Below are 13,549 nucleotides of genomic sequence, written 5' to 3' on the forward strand. Positions count from 1 at the left end.
CCCAAGCTTTTTATTTTAAGCCATTGAGTTTGCAGCGGTTTGATTTTTCAGTAAAGTGACAGAGACTGTCAGAGTTGATGTGCGAGGAAGTGAGTCATTGTGTTTCTGAGTCGCCACTGTCCCTGTGCCTCCAGTGTGGACCATGCCTCTTTCCCGTGCCTTGACTCGGTGCCTCCCTCTTTTTCCCCCAAGAAAACCCAACTAAAATCCCAAAACCAGATCTCCTGGGTCAGAGTTGAAGTTGAGAGTCTCCTAGTGCAACCTGGTTTATTCCTCACCTAGAGTCTGTGCCCTGGGTTGGGGGTGGGGTGGGGAGTCAGCTCATGGGAAGCCTCATCCCGTGACCAAGAGCCAAGGTGACTTCCTGAAGGTACACAGGAGTCTTGGAAGTTTTTGCTCGCTTGTTTTAAAATAACAATCAAAGCTGTTCTGGTGGCTATAACAATCAAAGCTGTTCTTTAGCATGATTGTGTTGGTGGCTATAGACCATGTGTGGCTTGGTCAAAACTCACGAAGCTTCTAGAACAGGAGAATTTTACTGATGTATGTTGTGCTATAACAAAACTATTTTAAAATGAGCAAATTTTGTTTTGGAGAAAAGTGAGAATTTGAATGAAAGCAGTGGGTTCTCATGAAAACTACTCTGTTAGTTACTGTGACTACATTTTGCCACATTTTGGTCATTAAGGAAAATTCTTTGCAGCTCCCATTTTTAATGAATGTTTTAGTTAAATACATTGCATAGTGATTCCAGGACAGAAAACCATATTAGAAACAAATGCATGTTCAATAAGCACATGTTGAACAAAATCTTGTTATGCTCCACTCCCGGGAAAGTAGAATAGATGGTTATTTCCCTGCTCCTTGGCTAAGTCATAGGTAGATTCTGAAAGGTGGAAAGAAGAAGCTGCAGGCATGTCGGACCAGAGAGAGGACACCAACCATTGAAATACAGCTAGATGAAGGGGGAAAATGAACTCCAGCATAAGTCTGTTCTATCTAGATAGACCAGGGAAAGGCATAGTCTACTTGGAAAAAATATTGGCTCCCATCCGTGCTAGCCAAGACTAAGCGGGAAATGGGCTCCCTCTCTCACCAGTCGGTGATGAGAATCCAGATGTGTGAAGCTCTCGCCTGGAATATGCTAGAGAAGTTCAAATGGGGGCATTCACCCGCTCACTGGATGAGGACCCTCCTTCCCGCGGAAGTCGAGTCTCTGGACGCCTGGGCCTCCAGCCCACACAGGATAGGAAGCACATTCCCCGCGGTCAGGAATAAGACCACATACCTCATGGTGGCATGGAGGCCAAATGATAACAGTCGGGAGATATGTCTCACCTTCCTCCTAGCCTCAGATGTATCCCTGGTGGGTACTGGTGAGGCAGGGGCCTACCCAGACTGCAGGAATGAAGACACGTTCTCAGATGTCCGTAGCAGTCAGGAGGGAAACCTGGACTTCAACTCCCATCTCGCTGTAATGATACAGGAACTCTGCCCAGGAGAGCACTGTGCAGGTGAAACAACTAAAGGAGAAGGTGGAAATAAGCTCTAGAGTGTCATGACAGCTCAGCCAACTTACATCAAGTTTCAGTAGAAACTGATCTCATAGCAAAATCATCCCAATAACCAGAAGCATTTTAACATGAATGAAAAGAAACAACCAATAAAGACCAACACTGAGCTGTTAAAATTATTGAGCAAAGATTTTTTAAGTGATCATCCAAAAAAAAAAAAAAAACAACATTTCAGTGAACAATTATCAAAACACTTGCAAGCAGCTGAGAAATAAGATGTTTCAGTAAAGAAGAGATCTATAAAGAAGGTTCATGTGCAAATTTTTTTTTTTAAAGATGTATTCATACAGAACTGGGGTACAAGCCAGAGGTGCAGGGGTGGTGAGAGGCTTCACCAGAGACAGAGTGGGGAGCAGAACAAACAGACTGATGAAATACACTGCTGAGGGGAGCAGCAGGTGAGACAGGAGAGGTCTGCTGCGCCATGTGGATCACCTCCGGGGCCGGGGATCAAATTCATGCTGCAGTGGCTGTGCAATGCTTCACAGTGCTGTGCTTTGACTGTTGTGCCACCAGGGAGGAACCCTCAGAACCAGATTTTAGACAGCATGGTCTCCCAGGCCTGCTTGACACCATTGCTCCGCAGAGGGACAGAATAGGGAGGCATGCAGGCCAGGCGCTGCTGTGGGACCGGAGACCCCCAAGGGGCTCTGACAGCGTCCTGGAAGCAGAGGGAACGCTTGAGGACTTCAGGCCCAGGAGTGACCGGATGACGTCTGTACTGGGGCCAAGCCTCTGGAGGTCACGCCTTTGCCTACCCTACCGCCAGACACCTTGGTGAGATGGAGCTCACTTCTGTAGGAATTACATCAGCCAGACCCTACATTTTTTAAGGAGTGAAAAGATGGAGCACTGTTCTTTGCTGCTGCTTCTCTGCGTGATCCTGCTGTCCAGCTGCAGCAGTGAGGGCTTGAACAAGCTAGAAAATGGCTGTGTGGAGACACGCCGTGGTGGAGAGCTGGCAGGCAGGGGGCATTTGGAGCGGCCACCCTCATGTGGATAGGTTCTTGCACGCCCTCCCCGGCCCTCCTCACTCTGGCTGTTGGGTGTTGCGTCTTGATGGGGTCTGGTCCCTGTGGCTGCTCTGGTGGGGTCACACAGCTGCAGGATAGGCTGATGGCTTTCTCCTCCCCCTCAAAAGTGGAGGTGGTTCTGGCAGACAAAGCCAGTTGTGAACTCCCAGAACAACTGAGCAGGCCATGAAGCATCCACATTAGTTCCCTTTAAATTTGTGATTTTGAAAAGAAATGAGAAACACTCCATCTGCAAGAGCTGGGTGCCATGAAGCTCTGAGCCTGTAGGAACAGCTGGATCATGTCAGGGAACACGGGGGACATCAAGGCCTGTCCTCCTAGTGCCTAGGGTTCCTGCGTGAGGAGTAAGGTGTCACCTCAAGCCTGGGCTGTGCCGGGACTTCCTTCCACACTCCCCTGGGCTGGCTTCCTCATGGCACAGGCATGAGCATGGTCCTGCGGGCCTGATGCTCGGGGCTGCCCATGGTCAGGTGTGCCTGAAGGTCACACTCTGAGCTAAAGGCAGGGGGAGAACTAGGTGCCCTAGCCGCGGCCAGGGATGGGAGCGGCCATCCTGGAGAGCTCGCTCATCTTCGGCCTGTGGCATCGTGGGCCCCTCTCCCCAGGGCAGAGACCTGCTCCTCTCTCGGGGCCAGCTTCCCCGAGCATCCACTGCAGACCTGTTTGTGGTCACCAGCCCAGGAGGTCCTGAGTCTGGGGCAGGCAGGGCCTGTGACAGTCCCTTCTGCCCAGCACAGGGCCTCGTGCCGAGCGGCAGACCAACGGGCTCTCAAATTGAAATGCAATCCCAGCCACGATTAGCAGCTGGCAAAACTCCTCTCCAGGTGGTTCTTGACCTGACAGGTGCGCACACACAAACTGTCCCCTTTACAGCGTGTTTGAGAGTCTGATTTATTATTAACAGGAAGTGTTGGATCTGGAGTGGATCCAGAAAGCAGTCAGTTGTGAGTAAAGAGGTGGCAGCTCCTGGGAGGAAGGTTTGGCGTAAATACAGTCCCAGAGTCGGGGGCAGGAGAATCAGGCCTTAATAGATGAGGTGTCACCCTGTGAGGAGTCTTTGGGAAACAGGCACCTCCATGTCTCCCTCGCTACCCCCTGCCCCCACCGTCTGCCTGGAGCGTCGATGGGTGTCCTACCATGCATTTGGTGCAGAGGACAGGAAGGGTGAGGAGCTTTAAATGCATATTCTGTGGCTTCAGGACACTGGTGGGAGGCGGGAAGCAAGGAACCGTAATACAACATGAAAGTTAAGTGGCAGGAGAGGTCGGGGGTGTTTGAAGAGAGCTATACGAGGAAGAGGTAAAGCTGAACTCGCGCTGGGGGAGGTCTCGAATCAAACAAGTCACCAAGGATGCAGACTTCTGGCCAGACAGTCGAGTCGCTCGGACAAGCCCCTTCACCTCTCTGACCCACAGCCTCACCCACTACAGAGCTGGTTAATATGTTCTCCATCGTCCTTTCCCTTGGGCTTAGCTCACCTCGCTTTCAGTCATTCCCAGTTAGCAGACATGTTATGATCATTCCAGCGACTGCTAAAGCAAAGCAAACCCAACCCAAACCATCCCAACCCAGCCCCAGCCCAACCCAAGCCAAGCCCTCCCCTTCAGAAGCTCCATCATGTGGCTCTGTTCCTGTATAGCAAACAGTGATACTCGCTGTCCCTGCTCGCCTCTGTCCTCTGCTCCATTCTTTCTTGCACCATCTCCAGTCGGGCCGGGGTCCACATCACCTCGCTGTAACGGGGTCACAGACCCCGGTATACCTTCATGATGCAGAACCCCAAGGTCAGTTCTTCATTCAAACCTTACTTGACAGCCAAGCTTGACATTGGCTATTTTCTGTTGCTCCGCTTTGTTCTGATTTGGCGCGCACTCTCGGTTCCCACACTTCGTTCAGCTACCCTGGCTTCTTTGGGTTTCTTAGATCCGCCCGGTGTCCTCTCACCTCGGGGTCTTGGCTTATGCGATCGCTCCAACTTTTCCCTCCAGAAATAGTCTGACTTTGATCTCTCACACCCTTCAGGTCTCTGCCCATCTGTCTGCTGCTACCCCTGTCTCTTTGATCCTTAAATCACAGTCGCTTTCCAAGTAAGCCCTAAACCCCAACCTAATTTGTTCTCATTCCCTCTCCATGTTTCCAAAACTGTGGTCTGAATGAGAACCACGTGGAGGAGACCCAGAGCTTCCGGCCTCCGCCCTGCCCTGGAAAACCTCAAATCTACTTTTTCACTCCTGTCTGCAGGATTTCTTATAGAAATAGCTCTTGACTTTTGGCTCTGTCATTGTATTAGTGTGCCTTGTGTGATTTAGGCTTTGTTTATTCTAATGATAAATATATTCTATTTCTGTGGATGGTGTCATGATGTATTTATGGGTCACTGCAAGGGGAACATTTGAAGAGCAGGGAATTAAAGCTCTCAGAACATTGAAACACTTGCTATCCTTTAATGAAATAGGGTTTTTATATTCTTTATACGTTTTTTATTGAGATAATAAAACCATATTGCCGAAACTTGGAAAATAGGGAGAAAAGTATAATTTCCCCAGTTTGATGCAGCAACTATTTTTTTGTGTTGACACGGCCCCCTTGGGTCTCTGTACAGAAGTATCCACAAATCTGAGTGGAGTCGATCTTGGGGTTTGCAGCATTGTGTGGAATGCACAGTCAGAGAACACACACTCCCCTCCGGCCTGGCTCCTGGCAGGGAGACACCTCCTTATAGGACACCTATCTCCAGGCTCCCTCCTGGAATCCTCCGGGGGAGGAGGTACAGGCCCAGACCCCCACCCCATCAAAGTCACCAGGGTCCCTGGCACCCACACCTGTGGGCCTACAATGAACAAGACCCTGCGGTTCCCAGGCTGTGTGGGTGTGGGGGGACGGGCAGATGGCAGAGACCGTTAGCACGCAGTGAAATAGGGGCTGCTCTGGAGAACAGTGCGAATTGGGCCCTGGAGGAGGTGGGAGCTTGGAGCCCAACTGATCTGGCCAGAGAACGGGAAAGAGGAAGGCGGGTTTGGGGTTCAATAGGGGTGGGCTTTTGTGAGCACACCTGGACTGCCACTGCCTTCCAGGAACAGCCAGTGGGATTAGATGCAAGCTTTGTAGGGGCCTTGCAGCCTTTATTTTTACCCTTGGCTCCCAGTGGAACTGAGGGACTGAAAAATGATATACTGAAATCCTGATGTCTGCAAGATGTTGTGTTAGGCAGAGAACACCATGTTCTCGCTTATTATATCTTATTGTATTTTTATGGGCATTCTGAAATATTTAAAATAGAAATTGACAGAAAGTGATGAAACAAACACATCTATACATCAGGCAGATTTAACAAAGAGCTGCTTTTGGCCACGGTTGATTCATATTTTCTTTAAAGGAAGTGAATCTTGTCGAGGTCATCTTTGTAACCCTTGAAGCTTCCATTTCCCACCCTCTTTTCTTACCTAGAAGTAAACACTATTTTGCAGTTGATATGTGTTTATCTTCTATGTGTTTTTGCTTTCATTACCTAGGTCTGTAGTGTGCACTGTAAATTATGCATGCTTTGTATAATAGATGCATTCTTTTGCAACTTACTTGTTCCCATCTCTCAATATTATTACGTTTTTGAGATTTATCCATATGGATCACACAGAATCTGGTTCTTTCATTTTTAACAGCTACAGAGTATATTCTGTTGTTTGAACATACTATGATTTATTTATCTACCCTCCTTTGAATGGACACAAATTGCTGCAGAAAGCATCCTTCCCTGGATCTCCTTATGCATATGTATAAGAATGGCTCTTGGTGATGTTTCAGAGGTAGATCACCTGGGTCTGTGGAGATGGACGTTTTCAGTCTCACCAAGCATTTCCAAACTACTCTCCAAAGAGTCTGTATACATTTTCATTCTTATTGGAAATACAGCAGGTTCTGTTTTCTACCATCGGGATGATCACACCTTGTGGATTTTGGCACAAAGCAGTATCTCATTGAGATTTTTATTTATGTCTCTGATTAATAGAGATTATGATGTTTTGTGTATTAATATGCAGAGCTCTTTCTATTTTCTGCATACCAACCATTTGTGGCTTGTATACACTGAAAATATTTCAGCCATTTATCTCTTATAGATATTTATGACTCTTCCCTTTGGTGTAGTTGTGTGTTTGGTGTTTTTGTTTAAGGAATCCTCCCTGACCTGGGCCATAAATGTATTTACCAATATTTTCCTCCAAAAAATTTAAGGTTTTATTTTTGCGTTTAGAACACTAACTCATGTGGACTAAAACAATATAAAAATTTTTACTAGAGTAAGTTATGAGATTATTAGTTATTATGAAACACACCTTAGTTATTATAAAACAAGCAGAATGATGATTTTTGTCAAGAAACAAAGCATCTCGAACAGAGAAACCCTTCCTGTGCCTCCTGTCAATCACGGCACCGTCACCTGACCCCCTCCCATCACTCTTTTGAGTGAGGACAGTCACCATGGTGCTTGTCATTACAGTTTTGACATGTGAGCTAGCATCCTTAAACTCTGCTAGTTAGCTTTGCTTTTACTTTGAAAACTACATAGAATTGGGACCCTCCAGCCTGCCATTCTTCACTCCCGGCTTCTGTTCCTCACTACTCAGTCCTTGAGGTTAGTCTAGCTTGTAGTGATAGTTTGCTCATGTTCACGGTCATGTGTTATGATTGTGAAGAATTGTCCCCGCTTTGGAAAGTGGTAGAAGAGCGAAGTCCGTTTTACTGTTTCATCTATGGAGACCCAGTTCCATAGCGATTATTTGAAAAGACCCCTGTACGCTGAGATAGCACCTTTGTCTTAAATCCAGTGTCTGTATACACTTGGCCCTTTTCTGGTTTCTGCCTGTCTGGTCTGATATCCATACCACATGGCCTTGAGTAGCTCAGCCTGTCACCAGTCTTGAGACCCAGCAGACGAAGCTCTATCTTTCTTCTTGTTCATCTTCAAATGTATCTTCTATCTTCCTGGATCTTCATATTTCCAGATTATAATTAACTTATCAAGATGCACGTGCGTGTGTGCACACACAGACACACACGTCTGGAGCTTTTGACTGGAAAACCATCTGAGTAAGCCTGCCTTGTAAAATGTTATTTTGTTAATGAATGTTACAGATCTTGGCTTACTCTTACCATTTATTTTGTATTTTATATCTGCCTTGCTTCTCTCTCTCCCTGCTTTGCCTGAAATTGTTTAAAATCTGTTTATTTTGCTCCTTTGGGGTACAGTTCTATTTTTACTCATTCCTTTGGTGGATACATTACCCTAAAATGTTTAACATGCATGCTTAATCAACAAGACAGAGGCTAAACTACTTCCCCCCAAAATAACAGGATTGCAGAATGTTTTCCCTTTGCAAGGCTTACATTATATGGTTCCCGTGACACAATATCTTAGTCTCTAAGATTGAATGAGCTTTCTGAGTTTTAAACTAGGTCTCAGTTGCCAGTTAAGGAATGGAGGGTGGGATGGATTTGGGGTTTTGTCTGCCCCCATCTGCCTCTCAGTATGAAAATATGAAGCCAGAGCTGAGAGCGGAGTTGTTTGCAGCGTCCCGCTAGGGAGGTTATCTGCCTCTCTTTCTCCTCCCAATTTAGCATGCTGCCAGGGCATCTCTGATCCTCTGATCGTTTTCACATCAGCTAATGTCCTCTCTGTGTAGGGACTTTGAATATGGAACATTTAAGTCAATTATTTGAATGTAAAGCAGGACAAACCCTACCAGGGACTCATAATGGCCCTTACCCTCAGACTGATGTCACCTCTTGGAGACAATTGCTATCAAATGTGAAATTTTTCTTTTTCTTGTCTTTGTGGAATAATTGTTAAATTGACTTTTGACCCCTCAACCCCACCCCCACCCTCCAACACACACACACACACACACACACACACACTCACATCACACACATTCTGCCTGAAACTTTAGCTTAATTCTTTACCAGGGTGGTGCCTCTCAGTGGGAAATCTGTCCTTTGCCAGATCCTGGGCTTACAGCTTTCTTATTTGCCGATCACCTATGTGCACACATGGAATAGCCATTTAAGTAAATCCATTGTCTTCATCGTATGGATTAGGAGACAGAAGCTGGGTAGGTCCAAGGCCATTAATTAGAATGATATTGACATGTTTTTACATCCAGGTGGTCAATTCCCTGTTTTGTGCAATTTCTCCCATGGAACAGAGATCCGACCTCCTGGGTAGGGTATCTCAGCTGGGGAGTTGGTAAAACTGCAGCTCCTGAACCTCACCTTCTATACAATATTCAGGGGTTCCAATGTGGAAGCCAGAAGTGTTCATGCTTACCAGCCACCAGATGACGTGGAAATGCTGGTTTAAAGGCCTTATCACACCCTACTGAGGGACTGAGCCAAGAGAGGGTCAGAGGTCACTCTAGACAGAAAATGACACGCCAGATGGGCATTCTGGAAGCTTAACTACCCCACCTCGTCGTACCACCCCCTACCCTCATCTTCCTGTCGCAGGATCTCTGCCCTGGTCCTCGCTGGAACTCCATGACTCAGTACCGCTTCTGGGCCTCTCATCTTCCCAGTGCTAGAACCTGCCTGGAGAAGGACACTGTGCTTGACCTTGAAGAATCTAGAGAGTTGAGGGGGCAGGAGAATCAGTCACTGACAGATTGGAGGCTGTGTCCTGTGTCTATCAAGCCAGAGAACTTGCAGAACATGCTGGAAGGGGGCATCAGGGAGGTTTTCCTTCCCTCCTTCCTGGACAAGCAAGAGACGGAAACCACTTTCCTTTTATGTAGTTGAGACAGATTTGTCTCCCTAGACTACTGCTCAGAGAAAGAGAGGCAGAGAGAATAAGACAAGGATGCAGATCGCATGGAGACAGGGCTTGCTGAATGCTGACCAGTTGCTCTAAGACTCCTCCCACCCTGTCCAGAGCCACTCTGTCCCCTATCCTGCCTGTGCCTGGATGGCTTCTCTCCCCGCTCCATCCATCTGCCCTCCTCACCTTCGTGGGCCATGATTTGGTGGCGCTTTGTACTCCAGAATGCTGTGGCCCAGCGGGGTGGGGCTGGGGGTCCGCCTTGATTGTTCTGGAAGATCTGGAGGCTCATGCTGTGCTCAGGGCTTGTTTTAGGACTCTGGGAACTAGGACCAAGGCATCATCCCTTGCTTTGCCCCTGTTTAGAACTCGGTGTCCAGGGCCCTCCCTGGTGGCACAGTGAGTAAGGACGCAGCACCGCAAGCCGGCTGTGGCCGCCTCGGTGCGGGGTCGATCCCCGACCCCAGAGGTGACCACATGGCGCGGCAGACCTCTCCTGTCTCCCTGCTGCTCCCCTCAGCAGTGAACTTTGTCGACCTGCCTGTTCTTCCCACTGGTGAAGCCACTCACTGCCCCCGCACCTCTGGCTTGTACCCCATTTGTGTATAAATAAATAAATAAATCTTAAAAAAAAAAAAAAAAGAAGAGCATGGTGTGCTTTCCAGATGGTGGAAACAGCATGTGCAGGAGCTGAGAGGAGAGAATGAGGCTGGCAGGGGTACGAGGAGCGAAGAGGAGGACAGGTGCTGGTGTGGAACAAGGGATCCCCAGGAAAAGGGGAGGCGCTAGGCTCCCTGCCCCACCCAAAGGAGGGCAGAGCTGAGCTGAGCAGAGAAGGATCTGGAGGGAGACAGAAGAGGATGGAAGCAGAATGGAGCCAGAAGGTGACCTGAGGGAGGCACAGGTGAGGAAGCGGCTCTTCTTCCTTGGCCCTGGACTGGGTGGAACAGACGTGGGTGAGAGACCCGTGGGGAGGTGACCATGGCAGTGTTTATCTTGATTTTGATTTCGCTCTTTTCCTCCCAGACCTGTCTGGCTATTTCTAGCCCTTTTCTATGGGTCCCGGCCAGAAGGTGCTTTAGACTGTGGCGGGCTTTCAGGCCTTGCTTTGGGCCAGTCCCTTGGGGGTGGACTTTTACCCACGAGGGGATGGGTAACTTTGGGTGTTTGATTTAGAGACTATATTCTTTGTCTTTTCTGGATTGCACACTGATTGTATTACGTTCTCCTCCATTAAAGGTCTATGTTTTGTCTTGGTGCAGCAGATGGCAGAACCTATTTAGAGTGGGTGTGTTTGGGGGTTCAGGGGTGCCCCTCTCCTTGCCCTGTAACAGATGATTTGAGAAAGAGGAAGAAAGAGGAAGGGGAGGAGGGGGAGGGGAACTCGCCTGCTCTGGTTCACACTATGATGACCGCAGAATTAATGGAACCCAAGTTAAGTCTTCACCATGGAAAAGGTTGGGGAAATCTAGTCAAAATGGGCAGAAGTTTGGGCAGGAAGTGACTGGCGGAGCCATTAGCTTGCCCCACTCCAGGTGTGGCTGGGGTGGGGATGTGGGGGACCCAACAGCTGGCTTGGTTTTCCATGGCCAACTTTTACCGTTGCCTTTTTAGCATCACAACACGCTGTTTCTCAGAGATTTCAAATACATTAGGGAATGGCTTAAGAAGTTAATAACCTGTTACCATTCTGGAGAATTACATTTGATGTTGTTTATAGCTATTTGGCTTATGAAAATAAATACATTAAGATTGGGAGCCAATTCTTATTCATGCCACTTATTGAAGCCAGATCATCCAATAATAAGCAAATATCATTCATCTTAAAACTCATGTGGGAAGATTTTCATTTTTTAAAACTAATTGTACTTGTGGGGTTGTGTTTTTTTTTTTTTTAAACTAGAACCTTAAAAAAAATGCAGTAATACAATCAACGTTGCATCTCTGGCACAAAATTCGATTTGTGTGGGAAAAACAAATTAACTGTGAAATGTAACCAGGGAAAGTGATGTTGATTACGAGGAACACATAATTAGGGCACCTCAGATACACACCGGGTTGTTCCTTGTTTCTCCCAAGCCGAGCGCTAGTGAACAGGTATTCAATTTGGTTTAATTATCACGTTAGTGGTGGTCATCATTTCTGTAAGTGACCCTGAAGCCACAGGAATGGACATTAGATCTATAACACTTCATTTTTTTCTTTAAAGTATTTGAGCATTTATTTCCCAAATACCAGGGCAAACCGTGCAAGGAGAAAAAGTCACAAAAAGAGGGTCATTTCTCAAAATAATTCCAGAACTTTCCTGAAACCAACTTATTTGCTTCGTTTTCGTTGGCTGGTTTATTCATTCGCTGTTACTTAGGGCACTTCCTTAAAAGTGAATGCGCTAGAAAATTATTTAGAATTCTTTGTCCTTGCATTAAAACTTAGCCAGGGAGAGCTACACAAAACCGATTTTTTTAAAAATTAAATTGTTCTGAGATGTTTTGCAATCATGTATATTAAATCAGGGGTGATAGGAGAGGATAGGAACACAGGAGGGGCAGAGGGCCCCTTTTAGGTGTGACAGCATGGGAAGGGCAACTTGTATAGGGTTTTGATGAGTAAATAGGAGTTCGCTAGAGGGAGAATGAGGTTTATAGGGGAAAAATCGAAGCTCAGGAGGCTGGTGACAGAGGAAACTGGGAGAGTAAGTCTGGAGGGACAAAGTTCTTATCAGATCCTTCATCTATCTCAATGATCTCCTTTATTCTTCATTATCATGCCTCACCTTCAACAGAGCCCTCTTCCCACTCTGCCCTCCTTGAGCCTGTCTCCCACATGGCAGACAGAGGTACCACCTCTTAATGAAAAAAGATAAAGCCCAGATCTGTGTTTCACAGAGATGCTGCCTCAAAAGGCCTCTGCCACCCTCTCAGGCCTGATACCCTGCCCACCCTTCCCTCTCCTGAAGCTCCCACCACCCCGTCCGCTCTGTTTCTAAGCATGCCAGGCTCTTTCCTCTGAGCCTTCACACATGCTGTTCCCACTGCATGCAAGGGCACAAGTTTCTAATACAAGCACCTCCCCAGCCCACGCCCCTCCACCTACTCTCAGTCTTTGGTTTTCTTCGTGGAGACCCTGGATGTGGCCCATAATCATTTCTTTTTGGATCTGTATGGTTTTTGCCCGGCTTCCACATTAGAATGCAGATCCATGGAAGGAGACATGTGGATGTGTTGCTCACAGCCATAGCCCAGCACTGGCCCCGAGGCAGGCCCCTCCTAGGTATTCCCGAATTACACAGATGACAGATGAGAAGATAGATGAAAGGGGTGGGACTCCCTGAGGGCCTTGGCTACCAGGCTGTGAGCTTCAGATGCACCCTGTGCATGGTAAGGAGCCAAGAGGAAGATTTAACCCGGCCTGCCATGAGTGTGGTGTGGGTCTGCCTGACACAGAAAATTAAGTTTAAAATATTTTCAGTCATTTCACTGGTACCCCGACTTCACTGGCATCTCTCCGTGGTGACGCAGCGATGGGAACAGAAAGTGATTTTCATTTCTCAGGTAAAACATAAAACCTATTCCTGCAGGGCCTCCCATGCTCAGAATGAAAACTGAACCAAAGGCCCTGTCCAGACAGACGCGAGGGCTGGTTAGTGGGAGGGCTGGCGGGTCACTGACAGCCGAGGGGCCTCTGGTTTGCAATTTTAAGGGGACATAAAATGCTGGCTGGCTTTCACAGAACACCAGGCTGAGCTGCAGAAAACTGTAAAATCTCCCTGTTGCAATATAAATATGGGATGAAAGTTGATTAACCAATTTTATGTTGTTATGTGAACCTTCAATCCATTTGCACTTGAATTAAAAAGACAGGAATTGAGTTTTGGCTGGACTGGCCTTTTCCAACAGGCAACCTAGTGAAAAGGAAAGAGGTTTACATTCCTTTTTTTTTTTTTTGCCTGTACTCTTTATCCGCAGAGGATTCCACGCTCTTTCCAGGCTCGCGCCCTGTGGAACAGCTGCCAGGTTTGACCATGAGGGTTCAGAAGATGCCCCCTGAGAGGAGAGGGCATCTCCACCCCTTATACAGGGCTGGGCCCCTCTTGCTGCCGTGACACCCGGCTCTGCAGCAGCCCCCTCGCGGCT

This window comes from Condylura cristata, unplaced genomic scaffold (genome assembly GCF_000260355.1).
Source record: "Condylura cristata isolate star-nosed mole 26May11 unplaced genomic scaffold, ConCri1.0 scaffold00028, whole genome shotgun sequence".
In the NCBI taxonomy this organism is placed as follows: Eukaryota; Metazoa; Chordata; class Mammalia; order Eulipotyphla; family Talpidae; genus Condylura; species Condylura cristata.